The sequence below is a fragment of the Gossypium arboreum genome, chromosome 4, assembly GCF_025698485.1.
Source record: "Gossypium arboreum isolate Shixiya-1 chromosome 4, ASM2569848v2, whole genome shotgun sequence".
In the NCBI taxonomy this organism is placed as follows: domain Eukaryota; kingdom Viridiplantae; phylum Streptophyta; class Magnoliopsida; order Malvales; family Malvaceae; genus Gossypium; species Gossypium arboreum.
The window spans coordinates 10219541-10241011 of NC_069073.1; the positions used below are offsets into that span (position 1 = coordinate 10219541).

General features: G+C 35.0%; 1 long non-coding RNA gene and 1 other non-coding gene across 2 annotated transcripts; both read left to right on the forward strand.

Moving 5' to 3' along the window:
- Positions 1–8002: 8002 nt before the first annotated feature.
- LOC128291886 (uncharacterized) lies at positions 8003–10385 on the forward strand. Its single transcript, XR_008281864.1, has 3 exons — positions 8003–8120; positions 9035–9076; positions 10094–10385. It is a non-coding gene; the product is annotated as an uncharacterized LOC128291886 (long non-coding RNA).
- Positions 10386–20162: 9777 nt separating this feature from the next.
- On the forward strand, positions 20163–20268 carry LOC128291924 (small nucleolar RNA R71). Its single transcript, XR_008281908.1, has one exon. It is a non-coding gene; the product is annotated as a small nucleolar RNA R71 (small nucleolar RNA).
- The last annotated feature ends 1203 nt before the right edge of the window (positions 20269–21471 follow it).

Sequence of the window (21471 nt, forward strand, 5' to 3'; positions counted from 1 at the left end):
TAATATTCTACATATAAAAGAATATTTTAATTTGTCTTCGAAAACAATAATAATCCGCCCCAAAAGGGTCGTGAGACTCCGCTTAGTCAAGTCTTGATTTAGCTAACCACCTTGAAAAGGTCAAAATTAATATATGGGTAAATTTTACAAATTGCCATTCAAAGTATAAAAAATTCTTATTTTAGAAACCTAAAATAAAAAAGATTACAATTTAGGCACTCGGGTTACATAATTCATTTATTCTGCTCACTCCCGTTATAAACTCTAACAAAAATCTTATATGATATTTTTTTGACACATGGACCAACTATTAGATGCTACATGATTTATATTTGCGATATCATAAGTGTTGCATACCACTTTAAAGCACTAAAATATGCTTTTTCCAATACTAATTATTAATCAAAGTAATAATAATTAAATAGTTGAAAAAACCAAGAAATCCAGACCTCATCTTAAATTTTAACTTAAAATTTGATTTTCAAACTTGTGATGATCAGATTATTCAAGGTTTTGCTGCTACGATAACTTCAGCAACGACTTCACTTCTTGTTGGATTAGACCATTTCCCATTTGGTAATTCACTAGTTCCCAGTTTGATAAAAATGTCTTCTAATTTTTTAATCTAAAAGTTAATAATGAGATTAAGGATAATTTGGGTCCAATAATCAGCTGTATTATTGTTTTTAATTTGGGTCCAATAATCAGCTGTATTATTGTTTTTCTTTTCCAAGTCTAAACTAAAATTTGAGGAGAAGATGAGGTTTGGATTATTGGGTTTTTTCAATTATTTAATTTTTTTCTTTTATTTTGGTTAATAAATAGTATTGAAAAATTATATTTTAATCTTTTAAAGTAGTATGTAATACTTATGACATGATAAATTGTAGTATCTTATGATTGGTCTACATGTCAAAAAAAGTTATATAAGATTTTTGTTAGAGTTTGTAATAAGAGTGACCGAAATGAACAAACTATATAACGTGGATGTTTAAATTATAAAATTTTTATTTTAGTGACTAAAATGAGAATTTTTAATAGTCAAGTGATTTTTATATAGTTTATTAATAATATAAATTAATGTATTTAAGAAAGTTTTTAGAAGGAAAGTTAGACAAATTTGTTGAATAAAATCAAGGAATATTTAGTAAAAGAAAAAGTGGTCCATGAAATATGATTAAAGTAGGGGAATAGTTTCCTTAAATTCATATCAATTTGTTATATTAAGCATTGAAAATCGATATAAAGAAACCTTAATTTGCTCCTAAACTCACTTCTTCCGAGGGGGACTTTTTTTTTTTCATTGCAGAACCATTTATTCTTCATATTGCAATGTTTGGTCCAAAATAGATTATCCATGTTTATGATCTAACATAATTAAATAATTTATCTTTCAATTAAAATATTATTTTATTTATGGTTAATATGATGGTAGATATCATCCCATATGTACCAATAGATTTTAAATAACTACCAAATAATTTAAAATTAGTTCATGTAAAAAATTTAATGTGTTTTGATAGTTTTAATATTTTTAATATATTTCAATCAATACTGAATTATATCGTTGTGTATAGATCTATTTAAATTGGTACAAATTTTTTTTTATCTTTTGAATTAACTTTTAATATGTAACGCCCCAATTTTCGAGAATCCTGTGAATGTTGGCTTAGGTTTAATTATGTTAGTGGGCCTCTAGAAGGCCCAAGCTTAAGATAGAACCCGGTAATTTTAGTTAATTTTTGTTCCATAAGAAAAAGGGAGTGAAATTATGAAATAGGACCTATGTGAAAATGTTTGAAAATGCTATAGGCTAAATTGAAGTGGCCAAATAAATAGGAGTGCAAAATAGGAGGATTTGCATGACAAACCTCCCATTTTACATGAAGTGGCTAGCCATCATGTTGTTGTAGACAATATGAGTACTTGATATCCATAATTTATGGTACAAATTGATACAAATTGATAATGGGTTAGGTAAATGTTCCATGATAATGGATTAGGTAAATATTCCATGATAATGGGTTAGGTAAATGTTTCATGATAATGGTTTAGGTAAATGTTTCATGATAAGAATTTCATGTCTTTTGTATTAAAGAATTAAATGGATGAAATATGAAGTTTTATTAAAAGAAAAGGGGTGAAAAGAACAAAGTTTTGTCCATCTTTGTTCATCATAGCTGAAAGTTAGAGAAGAGAAAAAGAGGAGAAAGCTCTTGAGTATTTGGTCATTAGGAGGAGGAAAATTGAAGGTAAGTTCTTGGTACCTTGCTTCTATTTTGAGGTTCATGAGTTCTTCTTGATTCTACCTTAACTCTTGAAGTATATTTTGATTTTTAGTTGTGTTGTGAGCATTTGGTCATGAATTAAAATGAAGGAAATGGTTGTTGTTTCATGTTCTTTTGATGAAAATGGAAGATATGTGAAGTTGAGCCAAACAAATGAGCATGCATATGCCTTAGATGTTAAAGGAAAAATCAGCTAACATGTTGTGCTTTAAAATGATGAAATGGAGATTATACTTAAGTAAAATCATAGATATGTGATGATTGATTGGTGATATACATGTTTAAATAACAAGCATGCAAGTTAGGTGTGAAAGAGTGATTTGGTAATAAATCTGCTTGGGACAGCAGCAGTAACGTGACTTTGGAAAATCACCATAAATTGTGGGAGATGAATTAGAAGCTGAATAAATTATGTAATTAAAGCTTATTGAGTCTAGTTTCTAATGAAATAAACAAGAACATATTTTAAATTCTGTACAATGAGAAATTTGATTCGTAATGAAGAGTGGTCAGATTAGTCAAACAGTGAAACATGGGAAACTTTGAGAAAAATCTGGTATTGATTGGATAAACCAAAAATTCTGAAAATTTTATGGATATAAGATATATGAGTGTAATTTCAGGGAAAATTAACGGAACTTGGTTTGGAGTTTCGTAGCTCCAGTTATAAATGATTTAGTGACTGTTGCTCAAGAAGACAGCTTGCAGTGAAATTATGATTATGTGGTAAACATTGACAAAAATTTGTTAATGGGTTGCTTATTGATTTCTTATAAGCTTACTATGATCTGTAGGTGTGGTTGGCCGAATATTGTAAGGGGTTAATACGTAGTTTGTATTTGAATAGTTAGATTAACGTGTTAGTAATCCAATTGTAGGCGGTTCGTGTGTGGATCTCACAAGATATCGTCATAAGCAGTGTGTAACTAACACCCTCTTTCTTAGTCTAGATCGGCAAAAGTCGAAAAGCCAAAATGCCGAAAACCGTATTTTGTAGATTTGCGAAAAGAATGCTCGTGAGGTAAATCGATTAATGTTTTGGTAAGCTGCAAAATTTGGATTGCAAAGTGCATGATTTTTGTGCCCTCGATATTTTTGGGCTTAATGGGCCAAAATTGGAATGATGGGCCAACGGCCCAATTCGTAAGAACCCTCGATGACGTGATTTCGTTAGTACGTGAAAAGTAAGAAAATGCATGAAAAACCCTAAAATAGATAAATTACTGAAATACCTTTAAAAGTGGAAAATTTACGCTTTACCCTAGGAGATTAATTACCAAATACCCCTAGGTTAAATTGACCTAAATGCATGTTTGATGTTGTTATTTACTACATGCCATGTTGTTATTATCGATGCATGGAACGGGATATTGACGGAGGAAGTACTGAAAGTGGCTTGTCCACGTCTTGGAGGCTTTGCCTCAATTCTTGATAATCGAGCGGCAAGGTCAAGAATCGTGGAGTGTTAAATTTGGGTGGGTTGAGCTATTCCCCACATGGAGTGTATGGCTGGTACGGGTGGAGTGTAGTGGTTGGTGGGTTGAGTAGTCTCCCAAATGGGCTTGCATATGTTTATTGATGTTGCATGTATTTTGAAATGGGCCTATGGGCCATATCATTATCTGAATAAGGGCTAAGGCCCGTTTATTGTAATCTAAAAGGGCTCGCCCAAGACCACTATTACCCAAATGGGCTTGCATATGTTATTGATGTTGCATGTATTTTGAAATGGGCCTATGGGCCATATCATTATCTGAATAAGGGCTAAGGCCCGTTTATTGTAATTTGAAAAGGGCTCTGGCCTAGTACCACTGTTACCTGAATGGGCTTAGGCCCAATAGGCTTGAGCTGACTTGGGCTTTGAATGGGTTTTCCTTACACACCGAGTTTCCCAAACTCACCCTTTTATTTTCATCCACGCAGGAAATCCCCAACCATAGTGGGCTTGGAGCTGTGAGGGAATTCGGAGTGGCCACCAGTTCTGAAAGTTTGATTTTCCTCTGGTGAACTGGACATCCTTTTATTTACGTTTGAAGTTTTGGCTTTTTTTCAATGTAATAAGGCTGCTTAATTATTTTTGATGGTTTTAATATGTATTACTAAGATAGGTATTACTTATTTTAACTGTTGAAACTGGATAGCTTTAGGGCGCGTTTTCAAAAACAACAGTTGATTTCAAAATAACACGACAACAAGCAAAGCTTCCATAATGAAAGTATTTTCCAAAATTAATCACTTTTCCTAAAATGACTTAATCAAATCGGTTTCCTAGAAATATCCATGACATTAAGGTGTGGCAATGGCGGTATGCATGTCAGGATTGGACCCGAAGGAGCTTGGTACTTAAGCAATCCGATGGACTCACCACCTCTTTTCCGGTTTCCTACGGTGCATAGCTTCCATTCACTTTAATCCTTAATGAATTAATCTTTGAACATCAAGTACGATTTTCTCGACTTAGAATGGAAAAAAAAATTTTAACGTTTTTGATGTGGCATGCCGGATCCGGCCATAACTTCTGGGCCGGGTTTGGGGTGCTACATTTAGTGGTATCAGAGCCTAGGTTACAACAACTCGGCTGTGTAATGGGTTTACAAAACAAAGATTTTCGAAAGCGAAAATTTTATAAAGAATCTGAAAAACTCGATTTTCAAAATTTAGATCTTTAGAAGGTGGCATTCAATCTCCTACCAAGTCAGTAAGTATTCAATTTTTCGAATATTTTCCTAAATTATCTATCTGTACTAAAATCCCGCTAGGATATTCTAGATAGGATGATCTGAAACCATAGAAAAATTTGATAAGAGATCAAATCGTAGCTAGACTTCGATTCTGCGAAAACAAACTCTGAATATCTATCTGATTCACAAAACATCTGTAATAAACACTGGAATATTAATTGATGTATAAAAATTCGTAATCAAGATAATACGATATGAGTACAAGAGGCCGTGGACGAAGCTGAGGAAGTGCTCGAGCGAGATCTTCGTCTTCGAGACATATGCCGGTGGTGGATGCACCGGTACCACCGGCAACAGAGGTAGAGTCTCATGACCGCGGTGCCGAGGATGATGTCCTGTCACAGGCAATGCTTCGTGTTCTGGAAAGGGTTACCGGGACAAGTTCGGGCAACGAAATTCGAGGATCGATTTCTGAATGACTCCGGGCTAACGGAGCGAGATCGTTAGGGGCGTGTCGGTATAGCCCGAATGTGGCGTAATATTGGTTGGAGGCCACGAATGGATTATGGACAACTTGGACTGCTCTGAGGAGATTGTGAGTGGGGTATCTGTACTAAGTCCTTTAGGTCACTCGGTTAGGGTAGACAAACTATATAGGGATGTACCCTTAGAAACTCAAGGTAAGATTTTCCCGGAGATCGATGGAGTTACCGTTCGAGAGTTTGATCTCATTTTGGGAATGGATGGCTTGTTAAGCATAAAGCGACTCGGATTGTACCGCTAAACGAATGGTGTTAAGGACCACAAAGGATGAGGAGGTTATGGTGATAGGTGAGCGAAGGATTACTTGTCCAATGTGGTGTCGGCATTAAGAGCCGAAAAGTGGATTCGGAAGGTTGTGAGGCCTAATTGGTATTTGTAAGTCGATCGGAAGAGGAGGGACTGACGGTGGATAAGGTTAGGACCGTAAAGGAGTTCCAAGATGTTTTTCCGAGGAGCTTCCGAGATTGCCTCCGAATTGAGAAGTTGAGTTTGGAATAGACTTGTTGCTCGGAATGGTGCTCGTGTCTATCGCACCGTATAGGATGGCACCAAGGAGTTAGTAGAGTTAAATGATCAAATTCAAGAGTTGTTGGATAGGGGCTTTATTAGGCCAAGCGTGTCTCCATGGGGAGCACCGGTGCTATTCGTGAAAAAGAAGGATGGTACGATGCGGATGTGATTGATTATCGCCATTGAACAAACCGACGATTAAGAATAAGTATCCACCGCCAAGGATTGACGATCTATTCGACCAGCTTAGAGGAGCTTCAGATTTTCCAAGATCGACCTTCGATCCGGATATCATCGATTAAGGGTCAAGGAGATGATATCCAAAAGACGACATTTAGGACTCGGTATGGTCATTAAGAGTTTCGGTTATGCCATTTAGACTAACGAACGCTCCTGCAGCATTTATGGATCCGATGAATCGTGTGTTCCAACCATTTTGGATCAGTTCATAGTCATCTTTATTGACGATATCTGGTATATTCAAACTAAAACGAAACATGATGAACATCTCCGTATAGTGTGTAAGTATTAAGGAGAAGAAACTCTTTGTGAAGTTCAGCAAGTGTGAATTTTGGTGAGGAGGTAACTTTCTTAGGACATGTGGTCTCTGCTGAGGGATTAAAGTGGACCTCGAAAAATTGAAGCGATTTTGGAATGGAAGCCGCTTAGGTCGATTGTCGAAATACGGAGTTTCCTAGGTTGGCAGGATACTACAGAAGGTTTGTGGAAGGTTTTTCTGTGATGGCAGCACCTCTGACAAAACTCATAAGGAAAGGAGTACCATTTGTATGGACTGAGAAGCAGCAGGAAGCTTTTGAGAAGTTGAAGAAAGTTCTGACTGAAGTACCTGTGTTGATTCAGCCGGAGTCTGGGAAGGATTTTACTGTGTACAGTGACGCATCACACGTGGGTTTGGGTTGCGTGTTAATGCAGGAAGGTAAGGTGGTTGCATATGCATCACGACAGCTTAAACCTCACGAAGGGAACTATCCTACTCATGATTTAGAGTTGGCGGCAGTGATATTTTCACTTAAGATTTGGAGACATTACTTGTACGGAGAAAGGTGTATTATATATACTGACCATAAGAGTCTTAAGTATTTGTTGACTCAGAAGGAGCTGAACCTTAGGCAAAGGAGATGGATTGAGTTGCTTAATGATTATGACTGTTCGATCGAGTATCACCCGTGCAAGGCTAATGTGGTTGCCGATGCTCTAAGTCGAGAGCTATATCGATCCGAGAGCAATGTTTGCTCGTCGAGTCAGTATGATGATGGAAGTCATTGGCTAGTTACAAGTGAGGCTAACCTGGTGGATCAGATTAAGGAAAGCAGTTGGAATATGAGTCTTTGGTCGCTCGTTTTCAATAAGTTAAGGAAGGAAACTTCGAGTTTTGAGCCGAAGAGACGATGCAACAGCAATACCCTCATCTGTTTGATTAGGTAAATTTCGAGGACGAAATTTCTTTAAGGAGGGTAGAGTTGTAACGCCCAATTTTCGGAATCTCGTGAATGTTGGCTTAGGTTTAATTATGTTAGTGGGCCTCTAGAAGGCCCAAGCTAAGATAGAACCCGGTAATTTTAGTTAATTTTTGTTCCATAAGAAAAGGAGTGAAATTATGAAATAGGACCTATGTGAAAATGTTTGAAAATGCTATAGGCTAAATTGAAGTGGCCAAATAAATAGGAGTGCAAAATAGGAGGATTTGCATGACAAACCTCCCATTTTACATGAAGTGGCTAGCCATCATGTTGTTGTAGACAATATGAGTACTTGATATCCATAATTTATGGTACAAATTGATACAAATTGATAATGGGTTAGGTAAATGTTCCATGATAATGGATTAGGTAAATATTCCATGATAATGGGTTAGGTAAATGTTTCATGATAATGGTTTAGGTAAATGTTTCATGATAAGAATTTCATGTCTTTTGTATTAAAGAATTAAATGGATGAAATATGAAGTTTTATTAAAAGAAAAGGGTGAAAAGAACAAAGTTTTGTCCATCTTTGTTCATCATAGCTGAAAGTTAGAGAAGAGAAAGAGAGGAGAAAGCTCTTGAGTATTTGGTCATTAGGAGGAGGAAAATTGAAGGTAAGTTCTTGGTACCTTGCTTCTATTTTGAGGTTCATGAGTTCTTCTTGATTCTACCTTAACTCTTGAAGTATATTTTGATTTTTAGTTGTGTTGTGAGCATTTGGTCATGAATTAAAATGAAGGAAATGGTTGTTGTTTCATGTTCTTTTGATGAAAATGGAAGATATGTGAAGTTGAGCCAAACAAATGAGCATGCATGTGCCTTAGATGTTAAAGGAAAAATCAGCTAACATGTTGTGCTTTAAAATGATGAAATGGAGATTATACTTAAGTAAAATCATAGATATGTGATGATTGATTGGTGATATACATGTTTAAATAACAAGCATGCAAGTTAGGTGTGAAAGAGTGATTTGGTAATAAATCTGCTTGGGACAGCAGCAGTAACGTGACTTTGGAAAATCACCATAAATTGTGGGAGATGAATTAGAAGCTGAATAAATTATGTAATTAAAGCTTATTGAGTCTAGTTTCTAATGAAATAAACAAGAACATATTTTAAATTCTGTACAATGAGAAATTTGATTCGTAATGAAGAGTGGTCAGATTAGTCAAACAGTGAAACATGGGAAACTTTGAGAAAAATCTGGTATTGATTGGATAAACCAAAAATTCTGAAAATTTTATGGATATAAGATATATGAGTGTAATTTCAGGGAAAATTAACGGAACTTGGTTTGGAGTTTCGTAGCTCCAGTTATAAATGATTTAGTGACTGTTGCTCAAGAAGACAGCTTGCAGTGAAATTATGATTATGTGGTAAACATTGACAAAAATTTGTTAATGGGTTGCTTATTGATTTCTTATAAGCTTACTATGATCTGTAGGTGTGGTTGGCCGAATATTGTAAGGGGTTAATACGTAGTTTGTATTTGAATAGTTAGATTAACGTGTTAGTAATCCAATTGTAGGCGGTTCGTGTGTGGATCTCGTCAGCATATCGTCGCAAACAGGTGTGTAACTAACACCCTCTTTCTTAGTCTAGATCGGCAAAAGTCGAAAAGCCAAAATGCCGAAAACCGGTATTTTGTAGATTTGCGAGTGTGCGAATGCTCGTGAGGTAAATCGATTAATGTTTTTGGTAAGCTGCAAAATTTGGATTGCAAAGTGCATGATTTTTGTGCCCTCGATATTTTTGAGCTTAATGGGCCAAAATTGGAATGATGGGCCAACGGGCCCAATTCGGTAAGAACCCTCGGTACGTGATTCTGTTAGTACGTGAAGAGTAAGAAAATGCATGAAAAACCCTAAAATAGATAAATTACTGAAATACCTTTAAAAGTGGAAAATTTACAGTTTTACCCCTAGGAGATTAATTATCGAAATACCCCTAGGGTTAAATTGACCTAAATGCATGTTTGACTGTTGTTATTTATTGCATGCCATGTTGTTATTATCTGATGCATGGGACTGGGATATTGACGGAGGAAGTACTGAAAGTGGCTTGTCCACGATGGAGGCTTTGCCTCAATTTATCGTTAGCTGAGCAAAGCAAGGTCGCAATGTGGAGTGTTAATGGGTGGGTTGAGCTATTCCCACATGGAGTGTATGGCTGGTACGGGTGGAGTGTAGTGGTTGGTGGGTTGAGTAGTCTCCCAAATGGGCTTGCATATGTTTACCGATGTTGCATGTATTTTGAAATGGGCCTATGGGCCATATCATTATCTGAATAAGGGCTAAGGCCCGTTTATTGTAATCTAAAAGGGCTCGCCCAAGACCACTATTACCCAAATGGGCTTGCATATGTTATTGATGTTGCATGTATTTTGAAATGGGCCTATGGGCCATACTGTTATCTGAATAAGGGGCTAAGGCCCAGTTTATTGTAATTTGAAAAGGGCTCTGGCCTAGTACCACTGTTACCTGAATGGGCTTAGGCCCAATAGGCTTGAGCTGACTTGGGCTTTGAATGGGTTTTCCTTACACACTGAGTTTCCCCAAACTCACCCCTTTTATTTTCATCCACGCAGGAAATCCCCAACCATAGTGGGCTTGGAGCTGTGAGGGAATTCGGAGTGGCCACCAGTTCTGAAAGTTTGATTTTCCTCTGGTGAACTGGACATCCTTTTATTTACGTTTGAAGTTTTGGCTTTTTTTCAATGTAATAAGGCTGCTTAATTATTTTTGATGGTTTTAATATGTATTACTAAGATAGGTATTACTTATTTTAACTGTTGAAACTGGATAGCTTTAGGGCGCGTTTTCAAAAACAACAGTTGATTTCAAAATAACACGACAACAAGCAAAGCTTCCGCAATGAAAGTATTTTCCAAAATTAATCACTTTTCCTAAAAATGACTTAATCAAATCGGTTTCCTAGAAATATCCATGACATTAAGGTGTGGCAATGGCGGTATGCATGTCTAGGATTGGACCCGAAGGAGCTTGGTATAGCGGTCCGATGGACTCACCACCTCTTTTCCGGTTTCCTACCTGGTGCATAGCTTCCATTCACTTTAATCCTTAATGAATTAATCTTTTGAACATCAAGTACGATTTTCTGGACTTAGAATGGAAAAAAAAAATTTAACGTTTTTGATGTGGCATGCCGGATCCGGCCATAACTTCTGGGCCGGGTTTGGGGTGCTACATAATATCTTTATCTTAATATTTTTTTATACATAAAAGAGAAAAGGAATATGTTTCACCCTAAATCTGACCTAGACATTATGGCCGAATTCGGAGGTACCACAAAGAAGGGTTTTGAAAACTGAGTCGCTTCGATAAAAGTATCAACCAAGTTTTTAAAACCCATATTTTAAAGTTATTACTGGAAATGTTATTCAATTGTTTCATTTGCCAAAACATAATTTTTAGCGGAAGTTTAATAAACCCGATATATTTTGAAAATCCAGTTCGTATTTTCAGAAAAACCTTTGTCTGCGTGAAACCTCCGTTTTCATAAAGCGTTTTGTCAAACCATGTAAATTAACAGGCAAATGAAACCAAAGCCAAATTAAAAACCAAACAGTCCAGAGAGTCCCAGAAATCGCAATCTCTCAATAAAATCTGGAATTTAAAATAAAAACCATAAAATACTAAGTATATCAGTACTCGGTCGAGTGGTCACCGCTGAGTCTCCATCACAACGATCCGCCTAAGTCTGTGGATTACTTGAACAAAATAGACAAATAGATGTGAGTTCTCGTAAACCCAGTGTGTAACCCAACAGAAATAGACATACCACACATACAAGAATCTCATAAACAGTCAGATTCAGATTCAGATTTGGACTTAAGTCCTCTACAGATACAGTTAAAGATAACAGATTCAGATATGCAGAACAGATAAACAGAATCTTGTCCCCATCCTCTACACACCAACTCCGACCATCCCATCACACCATGTGGGGTTAAAAACACCCACCCAACCCTACACACCATATTGTGCCATGACGACACATATCAGATAATATGCAGCTAAATGCCAGAATATAGGCGAAGGTCGCCATACAGAACAGTTCCTCCACATATACAAAAATCCACCCCAGTCACAGATACAGAAATATCATGCTTATATACAGATGTCATTTATATATATATATACACTTAACAGAATTATCAGACAAGCATAATAGTGTTTTACTCAGAGCAGAGTATCAGAATAGCAGATCTCATAGTCATAGGGTTTGGTTAACCCTTACCGACACTACGGTAGGCCCACAGTCGATCGGAATGACCCAAGCGATCTTAGGGAAAATTTCAGATTTATGGGCCCACATGCTCGTGTGGCTTGCCCATGTGGACCTACACGCGTAGATTGGCCTTGCTCGTGTGGCCCACACGGCCACACTCACACCATCATACGGCCGTATCTTGTTCACAGCCATGCTCTCGTCAAACACGTGGTCGTGCCTCGCACTTGGCCAACCACACGACTAGGTACACTCCCGTATGGCATCGACAGTGCGGTTAGCCTTTATTGACCCTATGGTAGGCCCACAGTCGATCAGAACGACCCGTGTGATCCTAGGGAAAATTTCAAATTTTTAGGCCTATATGCCCGTTTGGCTTACACATGTAGGCTCACATGCCCAGATTGGCCTTGCCCGTGTGGCCCACATGGCCTAGCCCAAAACCCACACTCCCATGTGACATGCCTGTGTGGGCCTACACGCCCAACTTGGCCTAGCCCGTGTGGCCTAGATGGCTACACTCACACCACTACACGATCGTGTCTTGCGCACGGCCATGCTCTTGTCAACCACACGGTCAAGTAAATGATTGTATGGCATCAACAATGTGGTTTTTTGGCTTTCGTTAAAGCTCAATTTTTTGCATTTTAGGTACACAACTGTTTTGGTTTTGCTGCGAGAACGCACCCGAGACCAATAGAACCTAAAATCGACAAACCAACTCCTAAAAGTAGTCATAATTCACGATTAAACCGAAACCACAAAACCAAAAATAGTCCAATTCGAGCATTCAACACTTACCCCAAAGCCCCGGACGATTCCGACTAAGATTCCGTAAGAGGAGAGCCCCATTCTTCACGATTCTTTACTGCTAAAAACACAAATTCAATACTAACAGAAATGACAACATCATTCAAAATGAATTTAAAGAAAAACTCCCTACTCAAGCAAAAATACTACTATCACTTACCAACACGTACGAATACCGTAAACCAAAAAAAACAAGCAATTTGGAAGGACAAAAAGAGGATACCGACTGAAGAGAAAAATAACAGAAGTGGAAAATAGGGGAGGAAGCAAAATGAACATCAGAATTTGGAAGAGAAACCGAAATTTTGAAAAAGAAAATAATAAAAATATAATAATAAGAAAAATAAAAGGTATGATAACACATCTCTTATTTTTCTCCCACTAATCTACAACCACCTCAAAAACCCAACTCCACCGAAACACTAACATACAACCAAGCCAAAAATAACATCCACGCTTGCGCAGGGATTCAAACACAAAACCTCCAACATATCAATCCTTTACCACTCGAACCAGTAGGCTCATTCTAATATGAATTAACAGACAATTTTATATAAGCCCACTCAACAAGGGTAAGGCTTGGATCTAAAATAACAAAGTTTTGTCAAAAGTTAGACTTAAACCTAAGACCTCTCACACACACCCAAAACACTTAGCCACTGAAGCAGATACATATTTATATAAGCTATTTACACGAATTGAAATAAATTATTCAGGGCATTACAGAATAAAGGCTACTGCTTAATTATTCTTGTGTAGGTGATTCCCATTTTGTCAGCATGTAGAGTTGACTTAGCTTCTTCTGGAGGTTCATTGAAAAAATGATATCCAGGCTCCCTTGATTTTGCACCATTATAGCATTTTACATCGGCTACGTCATTTGCCTCTCAATAAACATGTTCTAGACGAATAATCCATCCTCTTTATAGCATTTTACATATGCTCTAGACTAATTTAATCATTTTAAAATTTCTATTTGCATAAACATGTTTCTACCTAAATGATCGAGATGTTAAAAGAATCGTGGAGGCCACTGTACTATGAGTTAGATTGCATTTTTACCCCATTTACTCAAATAGTGAGTAAATTAGTTTTTGTACATTAGATCAAAGAGCAAATTGGTCATTTTTGTTAAAATTTTCATCTATTTATATTGTTAAAGGGGTGACTAATAGAATAACCAAACAGTTACACGTGATGTGCCATGTGTACCTCACACTAACATAAATGAACTAGTTTTAAACAGTAGAAATATATAGAAATTTTTAACATAAGAACTAGTTTGCTTTTTGATCTAATGTATAAGAATTAATTTATCCATTTTTTAGTAGAGGGTGCAAAATATAATTCGATTCCTAGTATAAGGTCTTCCATGATACTTTTTACCTATTGAGATACATTTATATATATTATTAAAAATTAAATATATAAATATATATTATTTTAAAAAAGTATAAATAAATTTAAAATTTAGCAATACCGATAGGTAATGTTGGAACTTTGACTGCTTCATGTTCGAACAACAAATAGAATAATAGCTTTGGTGCGGTCAAAGCCTTTGTATTGGCATATTTGACTTTTGATTTAATCTCATTAATGCAACAAATGAAGAAATATTTTGTGTCAAATATCATCCTTATCCATTTGACTGGCTTGGAGGATAAGGGAGGAGTTTGAAGTTTATCCTTACCCTATCCTATTAAGAATTTTGAAGCTGATGGAAAGTTGTTCTATGAAGAGATTTATTTGAATATTTTTTCAAATAATTTATGGAGGTAATTATCAACATTTAAACTAGTTATAAAAACTCATCTTTTGGTTGATGATCAATGATAAAGAAGAGCCTATGAATAGGCCGATCGTTGATTTTCTTCTTGAGCCGTTTGGGGTGTTTTAGACACCCCTTTAAAGTTCTTTTATTGAGAAGTATTGCATGTAATGCGAGGAATTTCGGGAGAGTGATTTGTAACAACCTTTTCATTAAGGAATGTTTAGACAATATATAGTAATTGAATGAAAGTATAATTATTAGGATAGTAATTATATTTTTATGTAATTACAAAAATTGTAATTCCTTAGATGTGTTTTGTTGTCAAGTTGTAATTACATTATAATTCCTTATGCTATATTTAGTAGTACAATTTGTAATTATATGGTTGCATAATTTATCATTTTAAAAATATTAATTACTCTAAATATTATTAATATGATAAAAATAATTTCTGAACAAGTAACAAAAGTTAAAATCAAATTACCATAAGTATTATGCTAATCTTAAAAAGTATTTGATAATACAATTAATAATTAAAATAGAAAGAAAAATAAACATCATATGCAAATTTATCCAATTTTTCTAATGCATATTTGTTGAGTTATTCCCTCTTTAATATTTAACTTATGTTCATTATCATCATATGTTGGTCATTGATTAAGTTCATCATCATTTGAATTTGTAACTGCGTTGTTAATATTATTAAGATCTCTTTCTTCCATATACTCTTCGAAATATGGATAGTCTTAACTCCACCTATGATTTAAGTTGAAATATGCAACATGGTAGTACAATCTAACCTTTTTTTTTATGCTATACTATGGTGATGTTGTTAATATAAGAAATATTTTTCTATTTACAATATGCTAATATAACCGAAGCCTTGAATGTCTCAAATTAAAAAGTTTTCAAGTTATTTATGGTGTTTGTGTCTGATATCATTTTCTCAAATGATATCATACCCTATGATATAGTGCAAGAAAACTTTTTCTATTTGTATAATTAGCATCAACCTTATAATATTTGAGTTAACGGTCTAAATAGTCTGTAGCTTTAATTATAAAAACTTATATAAATTAATTTAGAGAAAGACTTATGCTAAGTTGTATCCCTTTCTATAATAGATAAATTAAGTAAAAAAATGAAATTTATAATATATAACCTTTATAAAAATGTTTTATAAATTGCCTAAAACTTTTATAATACTTCTTATAAATAATATAATTTTTTCACAATTATAGTAAGTTATTTTTTTATATATGCTAAAAAGCTATAATGTTTTTTATTTATTTATGAATATGTCTATTATTTTTATAATATATAGCATGGAAACATAAATAAGTTATGTTCAAACTTAGCTATAATTTTTTATATATAAAATATTATAACACTTTTATAACATGTAAATTATTTTTATAATAAACTTTTTGGCAATAATTTTAGATTTAGTGGATAGATTGACTAAGTCAGCCTATTTTATTCCGATCTGAACAGATTTTTTGCTTGAAAAACTAGCGGAATCATATGTGTCAGAAATCGTGAGATTACATGAAGTGCCGACGTCTATTATTTCTGATCGAGATCCGAGGTTTACTTCGAGATTTTGGAGTAAACTACAGGAAGTTTTGGGTACTAAGTAAAAATTTAGTATAGCTTTTCATCCTCAGACTGATAGGCAATCAGAGCGAGTGATTCAGATTTTAGAAGATATGCTGAGATGTTGTGTACTCGAGTTCGGTGGTAGTTGGGAAAGGTATTTACCTTTAGCTGAATTTGCTTATAATAATAGCTATCAAGCTAGTATCAAAATAGCACCGTTTGAAGCTTTGTATGGAAGAAAGTGTAAAACCCCATTGTATTGGTCAGAATTAAGTGAATCAAAATTAGTGGGAGTGGATTTGATTCGGGAAACTGAAGAGAAAGTCTGGATTATTCGAGATAGATTGAAAGTTGCTTCCGATCGTCAGAAGTCTTACGCAGATTTAAAAAGAAGAGATATAGAGTTTAGTGTGCGTGATCGTGTGTTCTTGAAAGTTTCTCTGTGGAAGAAAGTTCTACGGTTTGGTAGAAAGCGAAAACTTAGTCCACGACTTATCGGGCCATATGAAGTCGTTGAGAGGATCGGTCCAGTAGCTTATAGATTGGCTTTGCCTCCGAAACTTAAGAAGATTCATAGTGTGTTTCATGTATCTATGGTGAGATGATATAGATCAGATCCTTCACATGTGATTCCTCATACTGAGATAAAGCTACAATCAGATATAACTTATTCGGAGGAACCAGTGAAAATATTAGCTCGGGAAGTTAAAGAGTTACAGAATAAACGAGTATGGTTAGTAAAAGTGTTATGGCATCAACATGGATTGGAGGAGGCAACCTGAGAAATAGAGGAATCAATGAGATTACAATATCCGCATTTGTTTTCAGGTACGAAATTTCGAGGACGAAATTTCTTAAGGGGGAAAGTTGTAATGGCCCAAATTTCAGTGGTAGCGGAATAGTGATTTAAGATCACTAAATCCGACATGTGAGTTTAGATATTAGTAAGTAAAATTTAAGTGTGATTTTAGAAATATTTTTGAATTAGTGAAATTATGAATTTAAGGAAATTTTCAGATAAAATGAGATAAAAATGAGGTATCAAGACCTCTAATTGATAACCCGAGCCAAAAATATTTTTAGAAATATTTATGGAATGTTACTAAGTTAGTATTAAAGTTTGGTTAAAAGATTTTAACATTTCAGTAATTAATTGAAGAAAAATGACTAAATTGAATAAAGTGAAAAACTATAAAATATGATTAAATAGCTTAAAAGATCATTAAGGAAGGAGTTAAAAGGTAAATAAACCCAAATTAGATAGGTTGGACGACATGAGTGTGCAGGAAATGTAAAAAAATCAAGTGTGAACAAAGGGCAAAATTGGAAATAGGGTAAAATTTAAGTGTAAAATATGATGTAGTTGGTAATTCTAGAGAATTCATCATTCTTGTTCATCTTCATCAGCTAAAAACACCATTAGAGAGCTTTTAAGAATCTGGTTTTATGTTTTACAACATGTAAGTTCAATTCTTGATTATTTCTTGTAATTTTTGTGTTTTTGAGACTTTTACAAATAGGTCCTACTATTCAATTTATTAGTTTTTGCTTTTATGAATGATTTGGAAAGTTTCCATGAGTAAGTGATGGAAGTTTATGATGATTTAGCATGGAATTGGGGTTTTAATTTTATTATAAGATGATTTTATGGATATAATTAAATAAAAATTGATCTTTAGGACCTAATTGTGAAAGTTGTTAAAATTAGGGTTTTGTGTTGAAACTTTGAATGTTAAAGGTTGTGAAGTAGTTTATAATGTTGAGATAAAGTGTTATTTGAGAGAAATTAGTCCAATTGATGAATAAATTGAACAAGGACTAAATTATAAAAGCTAAAATGTTTAAGGGTAAAAGTGTAATTTCAAAAATTAAAGGGCATAAATTGTGAAGTAGAATAGAATTGAAATAGATGCTAATGAGGGAATGATTTTATAATTATAGATCAAGAAAACGAAGTGAATCATGGAAAGGAGAAATTACAAGAATAGTCCTTGAAATTTCTATGACTTTTGTAAGTCAGCCCAGGTAAGTTTATATGACAAAAAATCAATGTTTTATTATAAAAATTGCATGAATACTATGGTATATTATTGTAAATGAATATTATCGAATTGTAATAATTATGAAATAATATTTGAATAAAAGTACAAATTAGTTGGAACAATTGTTTTGAGTGTTTTCGTTCTGTGACCATGATGAATTGACGGAAAAGATGTGATATGTGCTCCCGTATAAGACCATAGCAGGGCTTTGGCATCGGTGTGATGTGATAATGTGCTTCCGTATAAGACCATGGCATTGGTATAATATGAGCTTTCGTATAAGACCATATCTGGGATATGGCATTGGTATGATATGTGATCCGTGTAAGACCATAGCTGGGCTATGGCTTCAGTGTGTGATATGTGCCTATGTGCAAGTCCATGGTTTTACCATGGCAATGTGATAATGAAGCACTCAATTCCATTATTGTTCCCTAATTTGACTATGAAGGTAAATGAGAAATGGGCCCAAGAGATCTAAAATTGGTGAATAGTGACATTGAAATCAATCAAATGAGTTTATTAATGATTTTGTGATTTACAGGAAGGTTTAGTGAAATTAAATGTTATATATTTGTGTACAATATTCGGTAAGGTTTATTTTTCTACGCCTATGAGCTTACTAAGCTTCTATAAGTTTACTTGTGTATGTTATTTCTTTTGTAGATTGACTTATATACATAAGGAGGATCGGATCTACATCGAGGATCACACTATCTAGATTTATTCCAGTAGATTTTGTTAAACAACTTTTTGATTTATATGGCATGTATAGGGGTTGATTTGATAATGTCATAGGATGAACGATTAAGTGTGTAATGTAATTTGATTGTGTTAGTTATAATAGATAATGAAATATACATGTTTGGGTTTGAATTGGCTGAACTTTATTGGTATATAAAAGTGTTTTTTTGTGCAAGACAAAAGTAAAAAGAGTGAGAAAAATGGTCTAAAAGGGCCTATGGGCGTGTGTCTAAGCCGTGTGTCATATGGGCATGTGATAAGGCCGTGTGTCCTTTGCAACTTAAAAATGAGAAACATAATGTCCAGGCTTAGGTACACGGCCTAGCACACAGGCTTGTGGCTTGGCCGTGTGACACACACGGACTTTAACATGGCCGTGTGATACGGCCGTGTGAAGTCTGCACCTAAAATGTGAATTTTAATTATCATACGGCCTAGCAACATGAGCGTGTACTCAGGCCGTGTGACTCAAGTTTCTTCTTAGATACAAGTTAGAGAGCTCCATGGGCTTGAGACATAGGCGTGAGTGACCACATGGCCTACCTACACGGGCGTGTGGCCCTGTTTCATGATAAAATTTTCTTATGTTTTCTAAAAGCTCTAAAAGTTCATAGTTTGATCCCGATCTTTCTCCAACGTATGCTTTGGACCTCGTAGGCCTGTATAAGAGACTTTAAGCATGTGTTTGAATAATAGTTAATTTGGAATAAAGTTTTATAATCTGGTTTTGGGTGTGTTTAATTGTGTTTAAGTCTGGTAATACCTCGTACCCTGTTCCGACCTAGAATATAGGTAAGGGGTGTTACAAGAGTGACATCATTTTTTGCCATATACTCTTTCAATAGGTTTTTCAAGATATCAGAATGTTCGACTTGTGGTGGTTATTGAACTTGTTGGGTAAATCTAAGTAGCTGGGTTGGTCTGGGATTCACATAAGTGTTACTCGGTCTAACTCCTTGGTTACCACAAAAAAAATTAGGGTCTTTCCGCAATGATGGGTTGTAAAATTACGATCCTTACCTACCCCTGTTCTGGTTCTAATTATCCATGTAAAAAACTTACTCTAGGTCTGATGGGTAATTTTTGAACAAGTGCCTTCCCCATAGTATACACAAGCTATGTTGTCAAATTAATTAGGTAGCTGAGTTGCAACATTATTAAACCCATTAGTAGTAAAATTCTTAAGCATTGAAGATATTGAAGATACCTAAGCTGCGAGTGAAGTGAGGGCATCCACTTCATGTAGTCTTGCTACTCGTCTTCTTGAGAATGCTCTGTTGGTTGGTCGTTAGTAATTATTGCTGAAAATTTTCTCAAAAATTTTATAATCCTCATTATAAGACTTAGAAAGGAGAGCACCATTCATTGATGCATCTACCACCATCCTTGTATAAGCATTGAGACCATTATAAAACGTCTCTAGCTAAATACAATGCAGAATTTCTTGATAAAGACATTTCCTTAATAGCTCTTTAAATATTTCTCATGCATCATATAGAGATTCATCATCCATTTGCTAGAAGGACGTGATTTCATTCCGTAACTTAGCATTTTTGCTAGGTGGGAAATACCTCATAAGGAAACATTCTGCGAACTCTTGCCATGTTGTAATAGAATCGGGTGGCAATGAGTTCAACCAGGTTTGAGCTCTGTCCCTTAGTGAATATGGGAACAATTTTAGCCTTAGTGCATCTTCAGGTACTCTGGCTAGCTTGAAGGAATCACTCACTTCCAAAAACAACTTGAGGTGAAGGTGAGAATCTTCAGTAGGCATTCCACTGAACCAGCCCATTGTCTGAAGCATCTGGAACATCACTAGCTTTATCTTGAATTATTATACCTCGATTTTAGGTTTTCTAATTCTTTGATTAAGCTAATTAAACAGAGGCACGATATACTATCTTAAGGCTCGATCCCTGTCATCAGCAACAAAGATGGGATTCTGAGCATGATTTGCTCTATTTCCTTGATTTAAGTTCTCAAGGTTCATATCTTCCGTCATTCTTTGAGCTGTTTGTCTTCTCCTTTGTCTAAAAGTCCTTCCAATTTCATGATCTACGGGGAGTAAATCCAAAATTTGATAAATACTCATAAACACTTGAAATAATCATAGAAAATAATGGAGTTAAAATTTTAATAGAAAAAGAAACCAAAATGCAAAATTGACAACTTCACAAATAATGTCTTTTAAAACAGTCCTTGGCAACAGCCCCAAAAACTTGGAACGACGAAAATGTGAATGTGTACACAATCGTATCAAGTAATAAAGTGATAAGAATATTGAGTTTTCGTCTCCATAGGGACTGTTAAGCAATTCTTTGTGAAAAACTATAACTTAACAAATTGGTGAAGGTAGATAATATGAGTTGAAAATGTGATGCAATTAAATTAAATGAATTAACTATCTAATTTAATAGGCTAAAAATTGTTTAGATATGAAATTAAAATGACACAGAGTTCGTGTTTTTCCATCTAACTTATAAGAACCTTTCCTCACTTGGTAGTGCTTATCCATCTATGAATTGGAACTTGATTTGGAGGAATATGGCTCCACAACGAGTTCATGTTTTTCTTTGGCTGCTTTGGCAGAATTGGCTCCTAACTTTTGGCGAGCGGGCTTGAAAACACATGACTAATGAAAGACATTGCCCTTGATGCGGGAATTCCTTTGAGTCAAGTATTCATGCAATCTGAGATTGTGAATTTTCGAAATCGGTTTGACATTTTGTTCTTAACATTACTAGAAAT